This window comes from Mesoplodon bidens (genome assembly GCF_964165515.1).
Source record: "Mesoplodon bidens genome assembly, chromosome: 17".
Classification (NCBI taxonomy): Eukaryota; Metazoa; Chordata; class Mammalia; order Artiodactyla; family Ziphiidae; genus Mesoplodon; species Mesoplodon bidens.
The window spans coordinates 59,680,960-59,708,903 of record NC_138174.1 but is presented as its reverse complement, the minus strand read 5'-3'; the positions used below and the strand labels follow the sequence as shown (position 1 = coordinate 59,708,903).

Below are 27,944 nucleotides of genomic sequence, written 5' to 3'. Positions count from 1 at the left end.
AGATTGCATGCTAAATGGAGTGCAACTTGTGAACATATCTGTTATTTAGGATTTTTTCTTTTAATAGAATTCATTTTAGCCTCACCACAGCCAAGTAGTATTAGTAATGGCTCTCAGCCAGCACCTAGAAATAACATCATTCAGTAGAAATGGATGCTGTAATTCTGGTCTTTAGAACTGAAATCTAAGCATACATGTATAGTTTGCTAAACTTATGAAGAATAGGGAGGTGACACAGGTGAAGAAAGAACACTAACGTTAACCAACAATAAGCTTCTCCAATGAAATATTTATTTTGAGTGGTTAAAGATATGCCCCATTTTATGCAGCGATACACTGTTTTATCAAAGACAGACATTACTGGCTTCCCCTGCTATCGAAAAGTAGAGTGTTCCTATGAAACCTTTCGTAAGCTGAAACGGCTTAAAGTGAAGCAGCGAATTGCTTAGGACACATCTTGCTAACGGATGCACAAAATAAATCGAGATGAAGCCCAGATGTTCACAGACACAGTTCAAAGCTATGGAGGCCTGATGCTGAGATGCTGAGTGTAGTTCCTGGGGAAGGAGCTCGGCGGTGTCACTCTTGCTGCTGGGACGCACCCTGCCTCTATAGCAATTCCCTGCAGAACAGAGGCTGAATGCAATTTTCACTTTTCACATTTTTTCGTAAAAATGAAAATCCTTTTTGGATTTCTTTCAGTTATTGAAAACAGGTACTAGTGCAGAACTTTCATACGAATAAAGTTAGAAAGCAGGGGATACCTGTGTTTCTTTTAAAAATAAAACATATATATATATATATATATATATATATATATATAATGTTCATTATTTTAGATGCCCCAAAGCCTTTATTTTATTCAGTCTCTTCTTTATCTGACAGTTGGTACAGTTTCTCCAAATACCAACCTAGCACATATGTGGAGAGCTGGCACTACACCTTGGGGAACCACATGTAGGCATTTAAAACGTATTGAGTGGGCTTCCCTGGTGGCTCAGTGGTTGAGAATCTGCCTGCTAATGCAGGGGACACGGGTTCGAGCCCTGGTCTGGGAGGTTCCCACATGCCGCAGAGCAACTAATCCCGTGTGCTACAGCTACTGAGCCTGCACGTCTGGAGCCTGTGCTCCACAACAAGAGAGGCCGCAATAGTGAGAGGCCCACGCACCGCGATGAAGAGTGGCCCCCGCTTGCCACAACTAGAGAAAGCCCTCGCACAGAAATGAAGACCCAACACAGCAAAAATTAATTAATTAATTAATAAACTCCTACCCCCAACATCTTCTTAAAAAAAAACAAACAAACATATTGAGTACATACACGTTTATGGACCTATTGTGTGCCTGTCACAGTACTTCAGGTGATAAATACAAAGATAAACACAGCCTCTATTTTCCATCTTCAGGGAGCTCAGGGAGAGCCAAACTCCACACAAACCTCTGTGTAGATGCAGAGCTACCGGATGGGGTCCGAGTATGGACCTAGCTGACGTCACAGTCCACTTGGAAGACTGCTGTGTCTCACATGTGCTGCGTGTAAGGCCTGTCCTACATATCTGTTTGTTGGATGCTAATAATAATGCCTGTCTACAAAAAAAGAGGGAAAACGGACTTTGATCTCAAGTGATTTTAACACATCCTCTAGCAAGCCTGGTCTTTCACATGAATGAGAAGAAAATGTATCTCCCGCTCTCTATTCTTTATCCCTTCCTATCCTGTCTTTCCCTGCCCTTCCCAGTACCTCACTATTTCACACAATCTCTCAGCGTCCTCCCACAGCCTGTGGCTGGTGAGCTAACAGAGTCTCCACCATATGAGCCTCTAGTGTAGAATGGGGCCTTTTTCTGTAAGAGGCCACATGGTAAATACTTTTGGCCTTGTGGGCCACCTAGGTGTGTGTACAGTGTTCTTTGTCTGTTTACAGCCCTCTACAAATATTCCAGTCTTTCTTAGCTTTCTGGGCGGCACAGGTCAGCCAATCCCTAGCGGTCCTTCAGCACCCCAGTAACCTGGAAGGTTTGTTGAAACACATATTGCTGGGCCTCACCCAGGAGTTTCTGATCCAGTGATCTGGGGTGGGATGGGAGAATTTGCTTTTCTAACAAGCTTCCACGTGATGGTAACGCGGCTGGTCTTGAAGCCACACTTTGGAAACTGCTTTAGAGTAACCGTTCTGAATCGTGCCAGCCTCCTAGCATCACCCGAGGAACTAAACACATCGAAACAAAACGAAAAATCCCAAATTATGTCTAGGCCCATCACAGGACATAGGAATAGCTGCTCTATGTTTAAATGGTTGATAGAGACCCCAGCCCCAACCCTGGTCCTTTGTGTGTACACACACACACACACACACACACCCGAACCCGTCCATTACATCTTCCTGTTTCCTAGGTGATTACGACACGCAGTCAGGCCTGAACGCCATTGTTCTATGCCTTGCGGGACTCACCCCTCCCCACCAGAAAACGGTGTGTCCTGGGTACTCCTTCCCCAGGAACTCAAAGCTGGGCGTTTATTTAGTCCGCTTGAGAATTTTGCCCAGAACCAGTGATTCCCTTGCACTCTTTTCAGGTGTGTATGGAGGGGTGGGTGGGAGATGCCCAAAATAATTTCCGTTGATTCTCTCCAGCAGCTTTATCCTTTGCTCTTTCTTTTTCAACCCTGCTCCGAAGGTGCTTCCAGGAATGTGCAAGGTCAGGAGTCCAGTACGGCAGCGGCTCCGTCCCACCTTTAAAACCACTGTCTGGGAGGAGAGCTGCAGAAGGGTCCAGAAAAGAAGGAACAAGCGAAGGGGAGGACGCGGAAGAAGGGCGCAGAAGGTGGGGCAAGAAAGGGAGGCGAGCCCAGGAGGCCGAGAGGTACTGGCAACCGAGACCCCGCCCTGCTTTCCTGCGCAGCGCGCAGCGCGTCCTGGCCGCCTAGGAGAGGTGGAGAGGGGCCGCCTCTGGCCCGCGGGGGCCGGCTCGCTGTCTCCCCACCCCCCCTAGGAGGCCGGGTGTACCAGACCCCAGGCCCAGTTCTGCTCGCTGACTGTCCGCTCCCGGGCGAGGGCTGGTCCCCGCGTTCCCGTGGCGCGCGCTCTGGGCACTGCGCTCTCGCGGAGGGCGCGTCGGGCCGGCGGCGGAGACAGAGGTGCGCCCGGTCGGAGGCGCCGGGGCAAGCGGCCGGGGAAGTGGCGCCGTCGTCCGGAAGCTTCTTCCTGGAAAGCCCCAGCAGATCAGCCCCTCTGCTTTTTCTTGCTTCTCGTTTGCTCCTTGCCTTCCTTCTGGGTTGCACGGGAGGAGCTGGGCTTAGCTGATGAGGGACCCCTGGACCAGAAGGAACTGGCGCACACCGAGTGTGTGTGTGCGCGCGTGCGTGCGTGTGTAGTGTCTGTCGGAATCTGGCTTCACTTGGGTGCTGGGCATACTGGGTCAGAGCCTTTCAATTCAGCAAACCTTGACTGGTCAACTTCTGAGAAAGGCTGGAGTTGCAGTGGGGTCCAGCAGATAAGGAAATGCAGCTTGCCATTTATTCCTCTCAGTCTTGGGCTCACTCTGTGTAACTGGTTGGCAGACTTCTCATCAGAAGATGGAAAGTAAACAATATTTGGGTTTAAAGTCGCCAGCCTGTGGTCTGTGAGATATGACCTTGTCCATGGTTTCTTCCTCTGGAGTTTTATGGTACATGGTTAATCTTTCCTAATGGTACTTATCACACCAAATTTGATTTTTTAAACTGTTATCTCTCTATACTGAGTGCTTGGACGCAGGAGGGACTCACAAAATGTCATAGAATGACTGTCCTAATGCAGTAATTCTCAAACTTGAGCGGGCATATCAGAATCTCCTGGAGGTATGGCTAGCAAAGCGTCTTCAGTCCCACCCTTGGAGTTTCACATTCTGTAGGTTTGGAGGCCCACAGAATTCTCAGAAGCCTGAGAATCTGCATTTCTGACAAGTTCCCAGGCGCTCTTCATGCTGATCTGGAGACCACACTTTGAGAACCACTGTTGCAGGGATTGATCCTCAGTCCTCACTGAATATTAGCATTAGATTCATCTTTGGAACTTTAAAACACAAACAAAATAACAAAAAATATGGCTCAGCCCCAGTGCCAGGTATTCTGAATTAATTGGTTTGTCATGACACCGGGCCATTTTGATATGTTTTAAAATCTGCTCTGGATTCATTCTTAGGTGATTCTCATCTGCTGCTAAGGCTGAAACCCAGGCCACAGCACCGGCAAATACCACCATTAGAACCACACACTTAGAGTAAGACATTTTTCCCCGAGCACACCCACTGCCTCATTAGGGGATCAGTTTGATTGATTTGCTTATCCTGAAAAATGGGAAATGAGACATATGTAGTCTCACATGGGGAAATACTCTGGAAAGAAGGAGGGTTTGTCTTGCAAGCAGATGATCCAGAGAGAGGATAAAGCAGAGGGAAGGACATTCAAGTAGAGGTGGCCTCATTAAGAATGATGCTCCCATGTGGGCCTGAACTTCATCCCGCCTGCATCCCCACTCCTCCAGCCTTCTTCTTCCTAATTAGCCAAGAAACCCTCTTTATAACGTTGTCATTTAGTTTTAGCCAGAGGAAATCCTTATTTAGTGCTGGCCTTTTTAGGGAGGTGATCATATTTAAAGGTGTGAACACCAGAAAGGATCTTCTGGAATCTAGACATGAACAGAAAAAGAGACTGGTAACTATAGATGTGAATAAAGGCACATCTACTGAACCCCCTGAGGATCAGAACACAGGAGAGAGAGATCCTGTCAGTGTGGAAGAGACGCCCCTGGCGAGGCACAGGTCATCCAAGTGGGAGGAGAGATTTCATAAACCTCAGTTCACACCTGGTCTCCAATCTGCGAGTTCTCCTGCTAGTGGAACGAGCTTCTCTCCCAACCTTTTTGATTTGAAATTTTGAATTGCTAGTGATGGTGAACATATTTATATGCTCACTGTCGATTTTAGTTTACTATTCCACGACTTGATTATTCAAATCCTTTGTTTACTTTCTATGGGAATGTTTTTTCATAGGAACGCTTAGAGTTTTATGTGTTTTAAGGACATTGATTTCTTTTGTATACATTTTTATATATTTGTCGTTTTTCTTTGAATTAAAATTTAGTACTGAAGGTTTAAATGTTTGCACAGGGCCTCCCTGGTGGCGCAGTGGTTGAGAGTCCGCCTGCCGATGCAGGGGACACAGGTTCGTGCCCCGGTCTGGGAGGATCCCATATGCCGCGGAGCGGCTGGGCCCGTGAGCCATGGCCGCTGAGCCTGCGCGTCCGGAGCCTGTGCTCCGCAACGGGAGAGGCCACAACAGTGAGAGGCCCGCATACCACAAAAAGAAAAAAAAAAAAATGTTTGCACAATCAAATCTATTATTAATTTTTCCTTCTGGAGGTTTTGCTTGTCATTATCAAAAATTCTTTTTCATTTGTTAGATAAATTAGATAAATATTCACTGTGAAGTTTGTCTATTTATTTTTCATTTAAGCTTCTAGTTGGTCTGGAAATAATTTTGCTCTAAGAGATGAGGTAGGGATTGATTTTTGCTGCAGTTTTCAAATGGAGAGTTAGACCCAACACAATTTTTATTAACAACTTGTCTTTTTTCTTGATTTGAGATGCCACCTTTATCTGTAATTGTACCTAAGTGTATCTATATCTATATCTAGATATAGATATATATTCTGTCTCAAATATCAATCTATCTCTTCTCTGGCCAGTACCTCCCTTTTAAAAATTATTGTAGGGCTTCCCTGGTGGCGCAGTGGTTGAGAGTCCGCCTGCCGATGCAGGGGACACAGGTTCGTGCCCTGGTCTGGGAGGATGCCATGAAGCGGCTGGGCCCGTGAGCCATGGCCGCTGAGCCTGCGCATCTGGAGCCTGTGCTCCGCAGCGGGAGAGACCACAACAGTGAGAGGCCCGCGTACCGAAAAAAAAAAAAAAAAAATTATTGTAGTTTTTTTTAAAGAGGATTTTAATATTTCAAAGAGCAGTAACCTCCTTATTTAAAAAGTTTCTTGTGTATTCTAGCTCATTTATTCTTCCAAATGATATAAGAGTTTGCTTTATTGCCTTCCCCAACTCAAAAATTATAATTATGACAATTTGGAACAGCTAAAGATGTTCAAGAATGTCATTCAGATGGAGGGAACAGTGTCAAGAAAATATCCCATATCATTTTCCCACATCACTGGGAAAATACCACTCATGGACAGTTATCAACAGGTTCATAAGAGATTTGTTTTATTTTGCTCAGGAATGGCAAGATAGTGAATATTCGAAGTTGCCTTTTGATTAATAAATTAGTTTAAAAATAATTAACTAACCGAAAAATATGACTAGCTAGACTATAGAATGTCTTAGAATGTATATTATTTGAGATAAGCTAAACTGCAAGGGATGGAGGTTTAAAGAATATGGAAGATGATTTCTTTCACAGGTAATATTTGCATGTCGATAGGGCAACTATACTCCTCAAAGTTATTTGGTACCCAGGTTTCTGCCAATTTCATGTGGCGCATGGCAATCAAGAAACTGGATTGCTGCAGTGCCTGAGTTACATCAAGAAAGAAGGGGAGAGAGCGCATGGAACAGATAAGCTCAGGGTTTTAAGGCACAGCCTTATTTCATTATGAGACTGAAAAGGCATCCATCACTTCTGTTTATATTCCTTTGCTGAAAGTGTAGTCATGTGGCCACACCTAACAGTGAGTAAATTTAGGATGTACAGTCTTGATTGGGAGGGGACATGCCCGGGACAACTGTTTAAACACATAGTGGGAGAGAAAGATTAGATCTTGATGGCCAGCCTGCAGTCACAGCTCAGGAAGAAAAGAAGCTTCTGTGCCTAATCCTATTTGAGCTTTCTGAAATGAATCCCACCTTCCCACACAAAGGATGTATCCATATATGAATCTTGATTCATTTAAATGAAGGATGAGTCCCGGCCAGACTGCATCTCCCTTTCCAGCTCTGCTTTTTCTCATTCTTGTTTTCCTGGTTCTTTGACTTTGCCTTGGATTCTTCTTATATGGAGGCTAGCATTCCCCACTTAGCTCCCAGATAATATGATAAGGTTTGTACTTGGCAGAGAACCTGGTGGCTCCTCTCTCACTTTCCACCCTGTTCATGACGTCCAGGTCTCACTCTCCGGTTTCACATTTGTGAGAGAAGCCAAGAGTTACCCCTCTCCTGTATCCTGTCTCTCCAGGAGGCTTGTTGATTCTTTCTTCAACCACACCTTGACAGGAGAGAGGGGCCTGAAATCTGGTGTGGTATTTTTTGATGGTAAATGAAATATTCGACAACTTGCTATTCAAAAATAAGACAGAGTGAAAAAATGCAATTCAAGCTTGGGGTGTTCAGATATTGGTAACACTGTTAGTAACGATGGGAGAAACTGATAGGTAGTTAAATGGAGGCTTGGGTAAGAAAATAAAATAAACACGACATTTGATCTGCTCTGCTAAAACTTTTGTTTCTGTGTTGAAAACTAGCCTATATGTGGTGGGTGGATAGAAAGACATCATTGTAACGCATCAGTTACATAGGTCAGTCCGTGGGTGATTTGCCCCAGCAGTTTACTGTTTTACACCATCAAGTGATAGCAGCTGAACACAAATACAGTAACACAGCTGGTGTACAGGAATAGAGTCTGTGTGTGATGTTCCTTACCCTATGCTCTTCCTGTTGACTCAGTGTGGCCACAGGACACGGGCTTTGTCTTAGAAGTTCCTATTTTGCAACTCTCCCCAGCATTTGTCCATTTTGATCTTGTTTACAACTCAGCAGCCTCAACTCTTCCTTATATCCCCTTCCGCCAATACTTTCACTTAGTATTTCTTTATTTATTAGGAATGTCAGTGTCTTTTTAACAGAGCTAGTATTTTTCTGAAAATCATTATTGTTTTTTGCTAGCATTCTTGTTATGGATTGAATTGATAGTGAGTGGTCTGCCCATAATCTCATTTTTTGCATAATCTCTGGTTATTTTTCATGTATGATTTTGCTGAGTGTGGGGTTTTTTTTTTTTTTAGGAGTGGATGTATTGCCTCATAGCATAAATTATATTTTGTAAATGCAACATGACCTGAGAAATGAAGTCGGCTGGTGATCTTGCTGTAGCATTTGTTTTGTATTTTGTGTATATTTTGTTTTTCTCAATAAGAAAAGAACCCTAAAAACTTAGGGATATTAAAAAAAATTATTCCTTATAAGGCCCAGCTTAGGGCTGTGTATTATACGGCTTCTAATGTTATTTACTTCTTGTACATCTGCCTTCCTGGGTGTGGGGAACTGAGAGTCTCACCTTTGGCCCAGAACATGCCTTTCCACGGGACAATGAAACCACTTTTATTGAGGACAGTGGCATGTAGAACTTACTAAATGGTACTGTGTGTGACCTAGGTACAGTGACTTAATGCAAACAGTTGATGTGCATCTTTTCCTTTGTAGATTTAGTAATAATCTATTAAATCAGATTAGACATCCTATGTCAATGTGGGCATCCCCCGTCACACATAGTTAGGTTGGTACATCTTCTCTGCCTCTGAAACGAGATGGATGGCTGTGTATTTCAAGATGCAGGACCAGCCAATGTGTCAACGCTAGAAAAAGCAAGTGGGTACAGTATTGCTCTAAAGCACTCTATTGGCTGAACATCTAAACTCCTTGCTTCCCGTAATTCCTATTAATGTTACAAAGAGCCAAAGCCAACTCTTTGCATTGCCAATCCATAGCTGACTTTGCTGGTCCCTTATTATGTGAGCAGTTGGAAGGGCAATGGTACAGGAAGCTTGAGATGACCTGTAAAACTTGGCCAGGAGTCATTTGGACTGATAGCTTCCGTTTCTCCAGAAGCTGTTGAACCAAACTAGTGAAATTGTTGGAGACGTTGGATTGGCTACAATGGATTTGTCTGTCTGGCGTTTCTGCTGCTGTTCTTGGCTGCCTTCCCTTGTCTGCTGCTGCTGTCTGTACTGATGTCTGTGCAGCAGCGGGAAAGGGCAGAGTGATCTCGGGGGCATCGTACCTTGTGAAGTCTCAGGCCACTTCTGTCTCTGTGGAAGCTCCTAGTGTACCCATAGGCATGATAGGTTAAGAGTAATACATATCCTTTTGCTTGAGTGGCTGATGTTTGAGATGGTTCCTTCCATATTTGCTAAGCCTGTATCAGGAAAAGCAAACCCACATGGTCTCGAGTTAAGTGAGAAGGTTGTACACTGACATTTAGACCAAATCTGTTATCAGCCAAGCCAATACTTGATATAGATTTAAACTCCATTTTTATTCACTAGAAGTCCTGTATTTACTATTATTTTTTCAAGCAAAGATTGATAGCTGTTTCAGTATATAATATTTTCATACAGTTTGAGTGAAATTATGTTTGCCACTGTGTGAAATTCTTCCCGGTATTCTAAAATTAAAGCCATTCTTCGGCAATTTTCACACCCTTCCCCCACTAAGAGGGTCATTCTAAAATATTTTTCTGTCATTGAATGAAGCCAATGCCATTTAAGGCAGTTTTGTACTAATTAACTTGAGTGTCATGGATTTTTTTTTTTTTTAATAATTAGGGCTTCCCTGGTGGCGCAGTGGTTGAGAGTCCGCCTGCCGATGCAGGGGACACGGGTTCGTGCCCTGGTCCGGGAAGATCCCACATGCTGCGGAGCGGCTGGGTCCGTGAGCCATGGCCGCTGCGCCTGCGCGTGTGGAGACTGTGCTCTGCAACGAGAGAGGCCACAACAGTGAGAGGCCCTCATACCGCAAAATAAATAAATAAATAAACAAATAAATAAATAAATAAATAGACCCTAGGTCTGACAGCAGGAAAATAAGATTTGATCTCTGTGCCTTTTTAGTAGTTGTGAAGCACATGAAACTGAATTTGTTTAATTTCGTTGAAAAGATTTTCCTTTCTCACCCCATTGCCTTATGTCTCTTTGGGGGAAAATCCCTTCTTTAACTAAATACATAGATTTCTGGGTACAGATGAAAACTTCTTGATATTCTGTTTACTGGTAATGGAAAACCAAACCTACGTTATGGATGGTAGGATCAGAGAGCATTCCCCAGAAGGGGCTAGACCAGGGCTATTTGATTTCCAACTGAAAACCAGAGTTGAGGATTACTGACTCATTTTTGCCTTCAAGAGTATCCATTGCCATTTTCAAATAGTGTTTTTCTTGAAGATTTAGCACGGCCAAATCAAGTAGGCAAAAGACTTCTCAGCCTCTCTCTGTGTATATACATATGAACGTGGGGAGTGTGTGCAGATGTATGTGTCTTAGCCTGGCACCAAGGAACCTGAGCCCTGCTCCTGGATGAGGTTTTCTCTAACACCACTTTCATTGTATCTTTCTTTTTCCTCCTCAAGAGTTTAGAGCAGTTTCTCATGGGCCATCCTATTTCTGTCTCTCTTGGTGTCCAGAATTTCACTCCACCCAATTTCTATGTCTTTGCAACCCCTTATCAAACTGTCTGTTCCATCAAGTAGCTTCTTCATTGTTCCCTGTACACATCATGCTGATTTCTCTTTTTACTAGAAGTCTGGCATGTATTAGGTTTACTTGTCAGATGAATGAATAATTAAATGAATTCCTGACTTAAGTGCTTTGCTCAGGCTGATTCTTAACAGGCCTGGGATGAAAGGAAAAGACCTTCACACCCTTTTCTCTATTTGGCTTCAAATCCTCAGTGCTTGTCTCCCATCTCTCTTCCTTCCTGAAGCCTTCCTTGGTAATGGTCTAGCTCTTTCCTTTCCCTTAATTCATCCTGAAGGTATCTATTATATATTTTGGTACTTAATTTTATGTTTAATTTAGCACTTTAATGAACAATTTCTTATATCATTTGATTCCCTATTTCACAGAGAGTTTTAACCACACGAAGATTTCTGAGTGCTGGGACCCTGCCATCTTTTTCTTTCATATCCTCCAAGGAATTTAGTGCACATATCAAGCACATAATATGCCCTTGATAATAAATACTTAGAGAAATTGAAGTGAATGATATTGATTAATCTCTGAATGTGATTGATTTGTGTTATTGCTCCAATGCAATCCATCACCTGTCTCTCTCTAGTTACCACTAAGCCAATAAATCACGTTGTCTACACATGCATAGCCATGTGTGATTTGCACACATAGACACTCACACCAAAGAAGCAGTTGTCTACTGGAAGATTAATTTTTAGGTGGCTTGTGATGCTGTGCAAAACAAAAGGAAGTAATTCGTTGCAATCTCTACTCAACCTCCTTCCCAACCATGGGAAACTTCCATGAACAGTCAAAAATGTTCTGCCCTCCCCATCCTGGGCAAGTCTCTGTTGTTCAAAAGGTGTCCTGCAGGGCTCCCCTGGTGGCACAGTGGTTGAGAGTCCGCCTGCCGATGCAGGGGACACGAGTTCGTCCCCCGGTCTGGGAGGGTCCCACATGCCGCGGAGCGGCTGGGCCCGTGAGCCATGGCCGCTGAGCCTGCGCGTCCGGAGCCTGTGCTCCGCGACGGGAGAGGCCACAACAGTGAGAGGCCCGCGTACCGCAAAAAAAAAAAAAAAAAAAAAAAAGTTGTCCTGCATTTAATGACTGCTCTTCCATTTACAAACTACATAACCTTGGGCAAGTGATGGAACCTCTCTAAACCTTGATTTCATCCTTATAAAGTGAGAATAATCATGTCACCCTTTTAAGGCCACTTTGGGGATTAGTAATGATGCCAATACCAGCCACCATTTATTGAGATTACTCTGTTCCTGGCAGTGTGCTCTGTCCATAAGTTTTCTCCTTTAATTGTTACAACATCTTTGGCCTATACTAGATGCTCAGTAACAGTGGCTATTATATTTCATACCTTGGCTTAAATACACACTGAGTCAGATTGAAGATTGCCAAAGACTCATTTTTCATTTCCCAGGATTGGCAGAAAGGCTTAATGCAGTCAGGCTACTACCAGGTGCCTGTGGCCACAGGCCAGTGTAATGGTTGGTCTGCGTGGAGGCCAGACCCTGGGTCCTGCCATCCCATCCCCATAATGGCCCTTGGGCCCCGGGCGGCTTGCTATCACAACAAAATCTGGCTTAGGAAACAAGAAGGTACTGCCCTGCGTTGCTTGAGAGCTGATTCACACTACAGTTCAGTAGAAATGGCAAATCAGTTTCATTAAGCACAAAAAGAGCCCACTTACGTAAAGTGAGGTGACACTTCAAGGACGGAGAAGGGTACAATCTGAATGCTGTGAGCAGGCCTTGTTTCCTCTGAGCTAAACACCGGAATAATGGGACTTAGCTTTTAACAGGAGGGATTTAGATTAAACTTTGGTTAAGAGTTTCTTTTTTTTTTTTTTGGCGGTACGCGGGCCTCTCACTGTTGTGGCCTCTCCCGTTGCGGAGCACAGGCTCCGGACGCGCAGGCTCAGCGGCCATGGCTCACGGGCCCAGCCACTCCGCGGCATGTGGGATCTTCCCGGACCGGGGCACGAACCCGCGTCCCCTGCATCGTCAGGCGGACTCTCAACCACTGCGCCACCAGGGAAGCCCAGTTAAGAGTTTCTTGATGGTGAAAGTTTTGAGCTATTCGAGCACATGAACACTAGCACGTTCAGGAACTTATCTAGGGGTTTTATCTTTTCTTCACAGATTTCAGGGAACTTCTAGGAAGCAAAGCAATGGCCTGGATGGCCTCGAACAGTAATTTCCCAGGACAGCGATGCCTTTCCCCCTCGTTTCCTCTTCCCCCTCCTTTCTAAAACAAAATTATCTTTTAAATTTTATTTCTTCCCCCGTTTCATCCAGTTAAACATTAGACTTCGGGGTGGGGCCTGGAGATGGGCGCTTTTGAAAAGCTCCGCAAATGGTTCCATTGTGCACACAAGGTTGGCACCTGCCCCTTGGATAGAACGAGCCCCAGAAACCGGGAGGGACTGATCCTGTGATGGGATCCAATACTGGAATGTAGTCCTATTTCCTGGCACCTGTGGGTGCATCTTCCATTGTGATCCCCAGAGCTGAGGTGAATGGAGAAAAGCTGTCTCCCCTCCACTTTTACAATCATTTTATAAAGTTCCCCAATGGAGTGATCTTGATAGTAGTTTCTTACAGGTGCTCTGACTGGTACATCTTCTGTGAACTTCTCACTGCAACCCCTCATGAGATAATCAGTTGTAGAGCCTTTTCTGTTACTGTATCCCACCAGAAGCTTTGCCTACTCGTAATTAAGAACACTCACTGAGATCATAATCAAGGGTATTTTTTATGTGCCAGATTCATTAGCATCCTCATTATACAAATAATGCAGATGAGGCATTGTTAAGGTTAAGAGAGGTTAAGTGACTTGTCTAAGGTCACACAGCTTCAGAATGATAGAGCTTGATTCAAAGCCAAATCATTGACTTTCGAGCTCATCTTCATGGTAGTGGGATCCAGCCACAAGGGAGCTAGAGGTTGGTGGCCAGGTGGTTAGCAAGAGATGAGCAGGACGGTAGTACTAGAAAGGGCTGTTGGAATACTTATGTTTTTTAACCCAACATGGAACTGAAGAATGCTTTTATTCACAAGGTAGCAGCCTCAGGAGATTGAGGCTCAAAATAAAGGGAGATGACTAGAACAACTCAGGAAATCCGTCAAGATCACTGGAAGCAGAGGCTTACATCAGGATTCTCCTCAGCTCTGGGAGGAAGAGGAATCAAAAAATCAAGTATCTGTTCAGAGTAGCTGTGTGTGTTGGGAGTCCCGTGAGAGGGGGATGGAGCCCCACAGTGTGAGTGGTTAGAGTGGCTGATGTTTCATGAGCACTTGCCCCTGTTCTAAGCAAACCGTATGCATTTTTTTTTTTTTTTTTTTTTTTTTTTTTTTGTGGTGTGCGGGCCTCTCACTGTTGTGGCCTCTCCCGTTGTGGAGCACAGGCTCCGGACGCGCAGGCCCAGCGGCCATGGCTCACGGGACCGGCTGCTCTGCGGCATGTGGGATCTTCCCGGACCGGGGCACGAACCTGTGTCCCCTGCATCGGCAGGCAGACTCTCAACCACTGCGCCACCAGGGAAGCCCTGGGATGCATTTTTTAAATTTCATCCTCAGAATAATTCGAAGAGATGAATAGCCTTTCCATTTCCATTTTAACTATCACACATATGAAGCTGTACCAAAATTACCCAAGTTCAAAGACAATAAATATTATAACTGAGATGTAAACCCTAGACTCCAGAGCCTTGGCCCTTCACCCCACACATGACTGTTCCCATTCCCAGCCTGGGGACTCCAGCTTTCTAGTCATTCCTTTTTTTGTGAGGAACAGATCAGTCAGGAAAACTGAATTCTAACTATTTCCATTTATTAATTCAACTAAGTTAAACTGCTTGCACTGTCAAACATTCAGTATTTCTGGAGGGCATTCGGTGTGTCTGGTTTGGTGGGAGGGTAGAGAAGAGACTTCTGGTTTTGAGGAAGTCCCCGACGGTCTGTGAGCCGTGGTGAGAGACATGGCCGTTCACTCTCTCCCACGTCCTAGAAGTGATCGTGTGCCACAGGCCCAGTCAGCAAGGAGAGGTTCATGCCTGGGGCTTTGAACTTCCAGATCTTCACGGGAGAAGTGACCAGTGAGACATTTCCCACAGCAGTCTTGGAAGCATCAGAGGAGGCTTAGCTTGAGTGTCCACTGGGAGCATTGTTAATAAGAAAGCACCCTAATCGGGCTGTTCTGTGGGAGCACGGAGCCCACCTCCTCTCCCTTGGGTGCTGTCCATTTGGGAGACTCATTCTTCAGCTGCCTTCCACCTCCCTCAAGCAAGCCTTTGAGATACTAGATACCCTTCAGTATTTTGTTTTTCTGCTTCAATTTGAATTGATTTCTGTTGCTTGCCACGAAGGACCACTACTGATGCTGACTGCTATACTTTAGAACAACTTATGAGCAGACACATTATATACAGGAAATATACAGACTCGAGATATATATATATATATATATATACACATATATTTCCCTTAATTGTTGTTATCTTACACTTGAGCTCCGTCAAAATCTTGGTCGTATTACAGAAAAGTTTTTTCCTTCTTTTCTAATTCACTTACATTTATCTCACTTTCCAACTTTCTTTTGATCTACTTTCCTGATTTATTCATTTGACTGCTTCTCCAGATTTCTTTCCCAGCCAGGTGGGCCACATATGGAGTCTTTAATACTTCCGTCAGCTCTCTCTCTGGGTATTCTGCACCTTGGCTTACCCTAATCATAACCATGATCGCCTTGTACTTTTAGAAGGAGTTCACTTATTTCATTTATTTAGTGTACTGTTCAGGTAATGCCTTAGTCATTGTCAGCTGAAAGTTTCTGCACTGCTTCAACTTGGAAATACAAAAAGAGAAGTGCTGCCTTTTTTTTTTTTTTTTAATCTCTGAACTGGTTTGTATTGAAACAGAAAATGAGTATTTTAATTTTTTCCTCACTGTTGTATCTTCTGTGCCCTCAAGTTAGATCATTATAAATTCTTTCTCTTGTAACAGCGCTTCTAAAACTCGAGGGTATTCAGGGACTATCTTTGGTTATTATGACCCTGACATAAAGGACAACATGAGCTGTTTCTGAGTAAAATAAAGTAACACGGAGGGAAAAATAGGCGAGTTAAAACTGCAAATAACATAGCTGTTTTTGCCTCTAAGGAAGTGGCATAGTTTCTCTCTGGAGACTTTGTTTAAGAAAATATTTAAAGGTCTGACCTTGGGAGCCAATGCCTATATGATTTGAAAGGAGACAGCAAAATAGAAGGTTGGTAATTTGACTGCAAAATGAAGAGAAATTGAATGGTGAGAGCTTCCTAGGAGAAGTGAGAGGGACAGATCAGGACTTGCAGTATGGGAGGAGGTCACCACCACACAAGGGTAAATGTTCTGTAGCGCAGGAGATAGTTCAGGGACTTTTAAGTGTGGAATGTCTAATATTTAATTTTTGTTCCAAACCTCCAATAAAGAATGCTACATGTCCCCTTGATTTAATGACCTTCTGAGGTGTGAATGGTAGGGGTGATGGCCAGCCAAGAGAACAGAGGCCTCAGATGGGATAATGAAATAGTGCAGAGGGGAAGTGACTTAGTAATTGACATGAACCACTTTCTCTTTCCTCAAATAGACCAGAGGAAGGAGAATCCTGAAAGAGGATAAAGGTGGCCTGGAAGTACTCAGGTTGTAATTGTTACTACACAGCCAATGTTTTGGGGAAAGAAATTGACCAAATAGGAAAGCAGAAAAGGAGACCTTAAAACAGGTATAGCAAAGACAGGATTGGCTTGATGAACAAAAGCCGAAAGAACTGGAGCTTCTCCTGTTTTCCCCCTGTGTTTTGTAATGCTGCAGTGTGGCAGGTCTATCACTCCTCAGTAAATACAGCTCTTAAGTGTGCAACCAAGTGGCATTAACTCGTTTGGCACCATCTAAATGAGATGAGCAGGTTGAAGGTATTTTTCTCCAAGAGCCTTAGTCAAAATCAGAAAATATAAAAGGATATTTGAACATCTAACAGAAATGTAATTAAGCATCTTTAGAATGTAAATTTCTTAGTGGGAATGTTTGTGTAATGGAAATTATTTCCTTATAGATGATGGGTGGAGAGGCTACTTTATATTCATGTTTATAATTCCAAATGTATGATTTATATGACTGTAGTCACAAATTCTTAAAAAAAAATTTATCCATGTATAATTGACATATAGCATTATATTGGTTTCAGGTGTATAACATAATGATTTGATATTTGTATACATTGTGAAATGATCAACACAATAAGTCTAGTTACCATCTGTCACTGTACTAAGTTAACCTTTAGGATTTCTCTCTTGGCAACTTTCAAGTCTGCTGTACAAAATGATCGACTATAGTCACCATGCCATATATAACATCCTTATGATATTTATTTTACAACTGGAAGTTTGTACCTCTTGATCCCTTTCACCTGTCTTGCCCATTCCTCAAACCCCTGGCAACCACCATTCTGTTCTCCGTATCTATGCTTTTGTTTTGTTTGTTTGTTTTGTTCTTTAGATTCCATATGTAAGGGAAAGCATACAGTATTTGTATTTCTGACTTATTTCACTTATAATTCCCTCAAGGTCCATCTGTGTTGTTGCAAATGTCAAGATTTCATTCTTTTCAAGGCTGAGTAATACTCCCTTTCGTATATGTACCACCCCTTTATCTATTCATTCATAGATGGACACTTAGGTTGTTTCCATATCTTGGTTCCTGTAAATAATACTGCAGTGAACATGGGGGTGCATATATCTTTTCACATCAGTGTTTTTATTTTCTTCAGATAAATACCCAGCAGTAAAATTTCTGGATGGTATGGTAGTTCTATTTTTAATTTCTTAATACAGCAGGTCCTGTTAATCTCCTTACGACCAAGGAACAACTTTCCAATTTTAAAAAATGTCTTTAAACTCCATGGAAATGAACAGCATAAACTGGTTAGAACCAACTAGGTCCAAGACGGTGGAAGACTCGGCTTCCAGTAGACCTTGAGCCTCATTATACACTCATAATACATTAGCATGTAAATGACATACCCACAGGTGCCATGACAGTTCCTAGGGCGACCATAAAAGGTCAAAAAGTGGGTGGTGGCCCAACTCCTGGAAATCCTCGCCCCTTCCCCAAAGTAGTTGGAATAATCCTCCCACTCATTAGCCTATGAAATTACCCAGCCTATAAAAATAACCACCCCATATTTGGGGGCCTCCCACCTTCTGAGATGGCCCACACTCTGTCTGTGGAGTGTGTATCTCCCTGATTAAACCTTCTTTCACTTTTCTGTGGCTCACTCTTGAATTCTTTCCTGCGAGAAGCCAAGAATCCATACTTGGCAGCCGTCTCAGGGACTCACCTGAGATCTGGGACATGATCATTCTCTTGCGCCCCACTTTCTTTCCTGCAGCAGAACTACTTTTAAAATTATGAGCAGGTAGTTTTGCTTCCTGTCACTTTGTCCAGTCTTTACCACACACTGCAGCTACTTCAAACGTCCCCTAGCATGGAGATGATCCCGTCGTTCTTCTAACCAAGAACTTACAAAGAGTGATTCTTCCCTGTGTGTGCATTTGATTGGCAGCAAATAACAATTATTCAACTTATCTTTTTATTTTGTATCCTGCTCCCCTATTTCCTTAATAATTTTTTAAAATTTAGGTGAAATTCATACAAAATAAAATTAGGTATTTGAAAGTGAACAGTCCGGTGGCATCTGGTACATTCACAGTGTTGTACAACCACCATCTCTCTCTCTACTCCCAACACATTTTCATCACTTTGAAAGGAAACGGCGTAGCCATTGAGCAGGAACTCCTCATAATCCCCTCCCCCCAGCCCTTGGAAACCATCAGTCTGCTTTCTGTCAGAAAATGGATTTGACTCTTCTGAATATTTCAGATATTTGGAATTATCTAATATGTGACCTTTTTGTGTCTAGCTTCTTTCACTTAGCATAATGGTTTTTTTTTTTTTTTTTTTTTTTGCGGTACACGGGCCTCTCACTGTTGTGGCCTCTCCCGTTGCGGAGCACAGGCTCTGGACGCGCAGGCTCAGTGGCCATGGCTCACGGGCCCAGCCGCTCCGCGGCATGTGGGATCCTCCCGGACCGGGGCACGAACCCATGTCCCCTGCATCGGCAGGCTGACTCTCAACCACTGCGCCACCAGGGAAGCCCAGCATAATGTTTTTGAGTTTCATCGCTGTTAGCATGTATGAGTACTTCATTCCTTTTCATGGGCTAATAGTATTCCATGGTATGGATATGCCACATTTGTTCATCTATTCACCCATGGATGGACCTCTGGGTTGTATTTAGATAGTGTGAATAGTGTGAACATGCCCGTATATATAGTTGTTTGAGTACCTGCTTTCATATCTTTTGGATAGATACCTAGGAGTGGAATTTCTGGGTCATAAGGAAATTTTATGTTTAACTTTTTGAGGAGCTGCCAAACTATTTTCCACAGTGGCTGAACCATTTAACATTTCCACCAGCAACATATAAGGGTGCCAGTTTCTCCACATCCTTGACAACACTTGTATTTTTAAAGAAATTATAGCCATGTTAATGGGTGTGAAGCAGTACCTCACTGCAGCATCCATTTACTTTTCTTTAATGGTTAACGATGTCAAGCATCTCTTCATGTGCTTTGGACAGATGTTTATTGAATCTAAGTCCTTTGCCCTTTGTTAACTGTGTTGTTTATCCTTTTGTTTTTGGGTTTCAAGAGTTCTTTGTGTATCCTATTTACCAGACGCTTGTCAGATAAACGAATTACAAGTATTTTCTTCCATTCTGTTGGTTGCCCTTTCACTTTCTTGATAATGTCCTTTGATGCACAGAAGTTTTAAATTTCTGCCGAAGTCCAATTTATTTTTAATTTTGGTGTTTGTACTTTTGGTGTCATAGCTAAGAATCTATTGTCAAATTTAGTGTCATGGAGATTTGCCTCCATGTTTGCTTCTCGGGGTTTTAAGTCTTATATTTAGGTCATTGATCTCTTTTGAGCTAATTTTTGTATATGGTGGGAGGTAGAAATTTCCCCCTCATTTTTAGATCATCAGGCAAACAGAAATGCATTCATTCAGAATAAATTCCTGTCTCCAAGCCTTTATTATTCTTTCTGCCTCCAATGGCCTTACTTACTATTGTCACTACCTGGGTTTATATTAACAATCATTCAATGTGCTGCACAAATCCCAACTATATTTTATATTCTTTCTTAAACTCCTATAACTTGTCTCCCCTCCCCAGCTTACCAAAATTAACAGAAATCATTTGTCTTTTCTCTGAACTCCCATAAGCTCTCTTAGGACACTAATTCATAAATCCATTTATTCATTTATCCAAATAGTTATCCACACATTCAAAAATATAATTATTGGGCATCTACTCTGCTAATTACTAAACTCTTTTCAAATATACTATGTATTTGTGAGCCATATTATATCACATATATTTATGTAAAAATATATACATATAATATATACATATATTATGTATTTATGAAGATATCTTCTTTCTCCTACTGGGGTGGAAGTTTTAAAACATGGAGACATCATCTCATTGATCTCTCCATCACTCTTTGGTCTGAGCTCAGCAAACTGAGTGAATTAATGAAGCGCAAATGCAATCACTTTCTGAACATTCTACCATTGTGCGTATAAACAACTGTCTCGCCCCTCACATATCTTTCACTACCATGAAGGACTCACCTCAGCTGCAGTTTACAGCAGCACACTTTCCCCCAAACTTATCAGATTTGCTGCACCCGCTCTCCTTTGGCCCACTACTCATCCTTTCTTGGTCGATGTGATTTGCAGTTTCTTCAGGGTGGGAATTGTTGCAGCAAGATAACCATCAGCTAGTTCCCGGCAGTGAAACCAAAGAATACAGGATTATTTCAACTTACTTGCTTATAGAGTTTATATAAATGATTGTGCCAGGCTCATTTGAAGTTTTAGTAAAGCCCTTTTGCAAAGTGCTAATATTAGAAGTGGTTGATATATCTTTTAAGTATTTTCCCCCAAATATTCCTTATGTAAAGATTAGGGGAAGTTATGATAGTTTTATTGTGTGTTTGTGTGTGTATAGGTGTGCGTACATGTGTGTGATATGCTTCTTTTAGCTCAACCATGGTGAACAGGTTTTCAAAAATTTTTTTTCTAAATAGTCCTGAAGCAATGAAAATGGCCATGGTGGATACAGGATTGATAGCTTCTAACACAGCATCTGACATTTTAATCACATCCCACATTGAATAAAGACACAGTGGTGCATCTTTTCTAGGTCTTTGGATTTTTTCAATTGATATGTTTTGATGACCTGTTTTCTCCAAGCTACAAAGCAGCCCTCAGATAGAAAAGGTCTTAATTTAAATACTATTTGCTACACAGCACTGGTAAGATAAAAAAATCTATTCTTGGAAAATGAGAAAAGATAGAGGTATTCAGAAAACAAATGCTGCTGGTGTGCTGAAAAATAAGGTACAAGAGCCATGATTTATTTAAATACTGTATTCCATTTAATGTAAAGTAAAATCCTGACAGTGGTGTTCTTAATTAGGTGGTTATTTTCTGTTTCTCTTCCTTCCCAGCAAAACTTTCCAAAGCACTTGCTGATTTTTAGCAATGCATTAGATGGCAGTGTTCACATAGTTTACAATGACACTTACTGCCATTGTTTTATTGCACAGAACCAAATATACACGTTCATTTTGGATTTTACACCATTTCAGCTCTGTCTTTAAAGCTGCTCTTTTCTTGGAGTCCTTTTATGCCTTTGGTGCAACGAGGGAAAAAACTTATAAGAATGTTAGTAATCGTGGATATCCCAGACAGACATAAAAGCATGAATCCTGATGCCTTACTTAAGCCATAAGGAAATATGGCAGATCATACCTGTTTTTCCCTCACGAGTATTTGAAGTTCACCGAAATACACATTACTGTCATTGCTGACCTGAAGCCACCCATGCTCACCTGAAATTAAAGCCAGGTCTTTTTTAATAAGAAACTTCTAAGGTTTGAATCACAGTTTTATTAAAAATTGTTTCCAAAAAAACCCCACTTGTTTCCAATTTAAAAGTCTTAATTTCACTGTTGCTGTTGTTTTTTCTTATGCCTTTATCTTTTGACTTTTTATTGACTCTGAGCCTTTGGCTTTGGAAAAGAAAACCTCAATTCTAACCCTCCTTGTGCTTCTATTTATTTTTATCCTCAAATCCAATAAAGATAATTTACCAAGTCCAAGGCTGAGTAACTCACTTAGAGCTGAGTCCATTTCACACATGGACCAAATGTGAAATAACTTAATATGTCTTAAATGCCATCAGGGAAATATCTCAAAGGCCTAAATCAAGAAGCCTTTTTAGCATTAGGGCATAGCTTTCTTTTAGAAATTTAGTTTAAAGCAACCCCACATCCTCAAGTCACTGTTTTTCTCCAAATAGTTGAATGGTCTTCCTTCTCCAATTTCTACCACCCAGAAAAATCTGTCTTCCAGTTTTCCAGAAACACAGGGACCTCTTGACCCGGGAAGGTATGATGCCATATGTTAAATCCACTTAGACTAAATTTAGAAGCATCTCTTTCCCTACCCCAAGTGAGCTCAAGCTGTCTGCATGGAGAGGATAGGCAGGACTTCCAGAATTAAGGGTTTAGAGGTCAGAGGACTAAAGCAAGCTTTGTGATACCTGAGATTTAACCCTTCTTATTATTTCCAGAAACACCAGAGGCTACACACAATGATAATAAACATTTACATGGAATAAAATCCTTTTGGAAAGTGGAACTCTCAAAATGAGTCTGTTGAATGAATACCCTCTAACTGTGAATGATAATGTATATCTGATTATAGTTATGAAATTCTCACATAAAATAAAGATTGGCCCAATGGATTCTCTTATCCTATTTTGTAGACGAGGAAAGTGAGAATCAGGGAGGTACTGCTCAGGTTTGCCCATCTAAGGCTAATAGCCACATCTTCTGATCCCTGATCTAGTCTTTCCGTCAAACTCTGAAAACTCAACCAAATCCAATACAATTTTCTTTTCTGTATAACAGTCTGGATTATGTATGTCCTATTTAAACATTGGCTCAAATTTCTCTTGACTTATTAGCTCAAGGTGAAGCTAGAAGTTATTTTCTCTTCTGGTCAGGAAATCATGAGGAATAGCTAGAAAGGCCCACATACTTCGTAGCTGGCTAAACTGCCGTATTATTTCCAGGTTAATCTGAATAGTTTTAAGAGCCACTTTTCTCTGGATTTAAGGATTTTGAAAGCGGTGGGTAGTGTTTTAGAGAATTCATCTCTTAAAGGAAGACTGAAGCAGGAAAATTCCCTTTAAGTGAGAGGTTCCGTGAACAAACAAAAAAATTTACCAAGTTGTGATAGACTACATTTGCTTTTTAATACCCACCATATGTCCGGTTTTATTCAGGGACTAGAAGAGTGGGTTAATGCTTATTTTCACAGATTATATAAATAACAGCCCTGCTATTGCTTATTTTTTCTAGGTGATAACATTTTGGATTGTACTAAATAAAGTGCTAGGGAAAAACTTAAAACTATCCCTAATTATTAATAGAGACAGTTCAGTGATAGGTCTTTGGTCAGTGTCTGTAATACTTTGGACTTGAGTTTTAGAGTGTGGACTGTTTTACAGCTAGAGATAAAGGTGATCGCTTTTAGGGGTTTCAGTATTAATATTTTCATTTCCTGTTGTCTTTTTCTCCATTTGATTTTTTTTTCAGGCTTTGCTTAATGACTTATCAATATAAAACTGAATTTTAAAATAAGAGTCCAGCAACATTCTTTCATATTTTTCTTTTCTTCTGTATCTATCCCCTCTTAGGACACCAGCTTTCCCCTATCTCAGTGGTAGAAATGCAACTAGACCTGCCTAGGTTAGTGCCCAGAGGGAAGGAAGGCACTCCCTTTCGTGTCCAGGCGCTGTGCTAACCTGTTACATATGTGCTGGGATAATATTTCAAAGTGCTAATTGTCCAGTATAACTGCCAATTCTCCCCAGCTTGGCAGCTAAATGGAAAAGCAACGTGGCCTTGGGGACGATTTACAGTGGGGAACAAAGTTCTTTAGCTTTTAAGTTCAAAGGGCACCATCTGGGTATGAGAAAGGAAAATTTTTGAAAAGGAATGCAGTCAGGGAGAACAGGTTTTTCTTCCTAATTTGAGACGGAAGAGATAAAGGAGCCTGGAGCTGGCAACCAAAGTCGTCCAGTTCCCAAAACACCGGACTTGATATTACGTTTTTACTTTCCTTCCTCAAAATGCGTGCGCTGCAGTTTTGTTTCTGAGGCCACCCAGAATCAGCAGTTTCGCAAAGGGTAACAGATTGAGGTTACTTCTTTGGGATTTGTCACAAAAAGGGAACAATTGAGTACCATGGACATTGACCGAAGAATTGATTAAACATTTTGGTTGAAGTGTTTATAGAAATGCTGTCTTCGTTATTTGTGACTTAGTAACCACAGGTCTCGCCTCAGCCCTACCCTTCCTGACCGAGCTTTCTTTTGGTTTTACAGGGTTTATAGGCTCCTGATACAGTGACTTCATCTTCAAGGAGCAGCGCTGTGAGGCTTTTCTAGCCTTTGTAGCCAATCTCGGTAAGTTCCCCATTTTCTTTCAACTGCACTCTTTTCTTATCCAGCCCTGTGCTCATCTCCTACCACCTGCCTTTCTGTCTTTCCTGGCCCTTCTCTCCTTCACACCCCTAGCCCCAGCGCATACAGCCTCTGCAGCACACTGCCCTGGGTCGCACGTCTTTTTCCACAGAGTTCCCTGGCAATATGCAGGATGGGAGGGGTTATTTATTTCCTTTAGAAAGCTGTCATTTGGGGGATGAAAAGTGTGACTTCCAGGAGTGACCAGTTTAGCATCCTGCTAAGAGGAGTTCTCCTGCCTTCCTCCTGCCCCAGAAAACAAACCCAAACCCTTTCTCTTACTTCCTGAGTTTCTACTTTTAAAGTGTGCCTGCAGCAGCCATCTTCAGAAGGGTAGTGACCACTGCTGCTGGAATTGCAGAGGGAAATAGGAGCTTTTACATCAGTCCCTGTTGCTCCTGCAGTGTTGGCTACTGCGAGCAGAGCAAGTGGCGCTGGATGTGAGGGTCTTAAGTTCACACAGGGCCAGCCCTTCTACAGATGTCACTTTGGACAACAAATCATTTGTCTCTGTCTCAATCCTTTATCTGCAAGATGGATTCTACTGCCCCTGAATTAGGATACAATGAGATGAAAGATATTCCAACTTTTTCAAGATAAAGTTGCTTTTTTTAAAAAATGCAGAGTAGTGGTGTTATTCTGCAGAGACAGTCTGATAAAAATATCCACTATCTTTTATTAAAGACTAATAGACCCAAAATGTATATACGAGTTAGATTGGATTTCAAAACAAATCTGTTTTAGAAGATAAGTAAAATCTGAAGTGTTTTTGACATCTTCATTCTGTACAAATTATTTAAACAAAACAATTTTTGTAAAACTGAGCAAATTGTGTTGATTATAAATCAGATTCCTCCTTTTACTTTGAAGGTAACAGTTGGGCAAATTAGAAGTCATTGTGTAAGGAAAGTGAGCACAAAGAAAGGCTGTTGGATTCTTTGCTACTTAATGAGAGATCTTGTTTAGTTCCAGCCGCTAGGAAAACTCATCACTTCTTATATTTGCTGGTGACAATCAAATGCAAGAAAACACAGCTTTAAAGAAAAAAATCTAAATAAATACTTTAGAGGAGATGCGGATCCTTTTACATTTCCTCAGATGAAAATACTGCAAAGTTGGTTAGAGGATATTTATTTCATTCAGGAAATCCCAGTCAAATCTTTCTATTCAAAAAATTGGGGGCCTCCCTGGTGGCGCAGTGGTTGAGAGTCCGCCTGCCGATGCAGGGGATACGGGTTCGTGCCCCGGTCTGGGAGGATCCCATATGCCGCGGAGCGGCTGGGCCCGTGAGCCGTGGCCGCTGGGCCTGCGCGTCCGGAGCCTGTGCTCCGCAACGGGAGAGGCCACAACAGTGAGAGGCCCGCATACCACAAAAAGAAAAAAAAAAAAAAAAAAAAAAAAAAAAAAAAATTGGAATTTAAATGAAAAACATGACCTTCATGTCACAGTGATGTCCTACGTGGCCTACATTTCAAAATTAATAGATGATATGCATAATTTTTTCTATCTTGTTAAAAAACTAAGATCAAATCGTAAGTTTGTTTCTCTTCAAATGTTGTGATGTGGCAGGAAAAGAGGAGAAGATTTGGTCAGGGATTAAGGCGGAAAGATTGATGAAGTCCAGATAGTTGCAACATGAGACGGGAAGAGGGACAAGGTGACTGCGGAAAAAACCATCCCGAGTTTCTGCACGAAAATGATGAAGAGTGGAAGGAAGCCTAATCTGCCTCAGAAATGCAAAGTCATCTCAAGTCTCCGCTAACTACATTCCTGGGATGAGATGCAGAAGTATCACAGCTCTCACTTCACCCCCCACCACAAACACTTGCAGGACTGCTGTGGAAATTTAAAGCTCTACGCGTAACGACGTCAATATTTCAATTTAGAATTTTACACCTGATTAAAGACACAGCCTCCCCTCCCTTTCAGTTTGTTCCATGTACTGGTGGGTTTTGGTAAATATTTCTATCTTCTGCATAGGGTTATGAATAACTTAGAGGTCAGAGAAACCCTCCCCCCCCTTTTCCCACCTTTAATTGTATCTCCGGCAAGACTTACTTATTGTGAGAGCTTAATAAATACCCTTAATTAAAATTTAAGAAATGAAATGTATCCAGTTTACAAGGTGTTTGTTTACTGTACAAAAATTATAAACACAGGTTAATTATAAACGCAGGTTCACAACCAGTAGAATGATACTGATCATAGGGCCGACTAGGCAGAAGCATACATAGACAACTGAAAAACATGTAATGAAATTTCAGAAAAATAAATACTACTTTTAAAAGAAAAATCTCGCTCTGGGAAATACTAGAAGAAAATATTTGCTTGTAGCAGAGACATGCAGGTTTCTCTATTTGCCCCCTGCTCTCTGGCCCCCAGGCCTTTCTCTGCCTTTCTTCGCACTCTAGGAATACAGCTTCTATGAACATAAGTTTTTATTTCTCTGAGATAAATGCCCAAAAGTACAATTGCTGAGTTGTATGTTCAGTGCATGTTTTATTTTGTAGGACAACTCCATTTTAACCTTTCCCATAGCTCTGTCAATATTCTCTTAATCCTTTGAGTTAGCCATCTCTTTCCTGTTTGAACTGATACACGGAAATTGGAGAAAAATGAAATGCTGGAAATATGAGAAGTCTCTGATTTTGTAAAAGTTGTTTCACCATGTGATCTCTGCATATAAGTATATAGGCCACCAATTTTTTAAAACTCACAGCTGTAAACATAGGTCAAGAGAGGTGAACAAAGAAAAATCATTGTCTTTCCCCACCTCTCACAAGAAATCCAAGATAACATCATCTTCTGAAATACATCAGCCAAAGCTTAATTTGGCTCCGGTTATACCTATTAGCTATTGTCTTTCCATAGATCATGTGGATTCTACACAATGAAAAATAAAATAAAAACATCAAAAAGCTACAAGACTCAAATTAACAGTAATATTAATTCTCTCTCTTTTGCTCTTGTTTTCCCCTTTGGGACTCTATTCACACATATACTAGATTTTGACATCTTGTCCAATATTCTCCTAGTCTCTTTTCTCTCTTTTCTAGCTTTGTTCTCTCTATACTTCAATCTGGATATTTTTTCCTTGGATCCATTTTCCAGGCCATTTTCCTTCCTGCAGTTGTGTCTAACCTATTATTATGCCTATCTATTGCATCCTTAATTTCACTTCATCTAATTTTTAGTTCTAGAGAGCTCATTTGATTCCTCCTTTGAATAGATTTCAATTTTCTTTTAGTCTTAGTCTATTCAGGCTGCTATAACAAAATACTATACACTGCATTGCTTGTAAACAACAGTGATTTATTCCTTACAGTTCGAGAGGCTGGGAAGTCCAGGATCAAGGTGCTGGCATATTTGGTATCTGGTAAGTTCACATTTCCTGGTTCATACATGACCATCTTCTCACTGTGTCCTCACATAGTGGAATGGTCAAGGGAGCTCTCCGTCGTCTTTTTTGTAAGGGCATGAATCCCATTCATGCAGGCTCCACCCTCATGACCTAATCCCTTCCCAAAGGTCCTATCTCCTTATATCATCATACTGGGGATTAGCTTTCAACATATGCACTTTGGGAGGATGTAAACATTCAGTCTATAGGACTAATGTTATTCTTCATTTTTTCAAATATTTTCTTGACCTATTGTAAAGTCTGTACCCCATAATTCCATTATCTATCTTATATCTGCCTCTGTCACCTATTTTCTCTATACATCTGATCTCAGATTTTTTGGTTCT

General features: G+C 41.8%; 1 long non-coding RNA gene across 3 annotated transcripts in view; it reads left to right on the top strand.

The window, feature by feature from the left end:
* Positions 1-2,599: 2,599 nt before the first annotated feature.
* Positions 2,600-27,944, top strand: part of LOC308605097 — a 42,401-nt gene continuing 17,056 nt past the window's right edge. For 2 of the 3 annotated variants that reach the window (XR_014013601.1, XR_014013602.1), the window contains exons 1-3: positions 23,593-23,861; positions 24,060-24,140; positions 27,523-27,573. This is a non-coding gene — a long non-coding RNA (uncharacterized lncRNA). Of the gene's footprint in view, positions 2,863-23,592; positions 23,862-24,059; positions 24,141-27,522; positions 27,574-27,944 lie in introns of those variants that run through there. The other variant, XR_014013600.1, reaches the window with a different exon arrangement.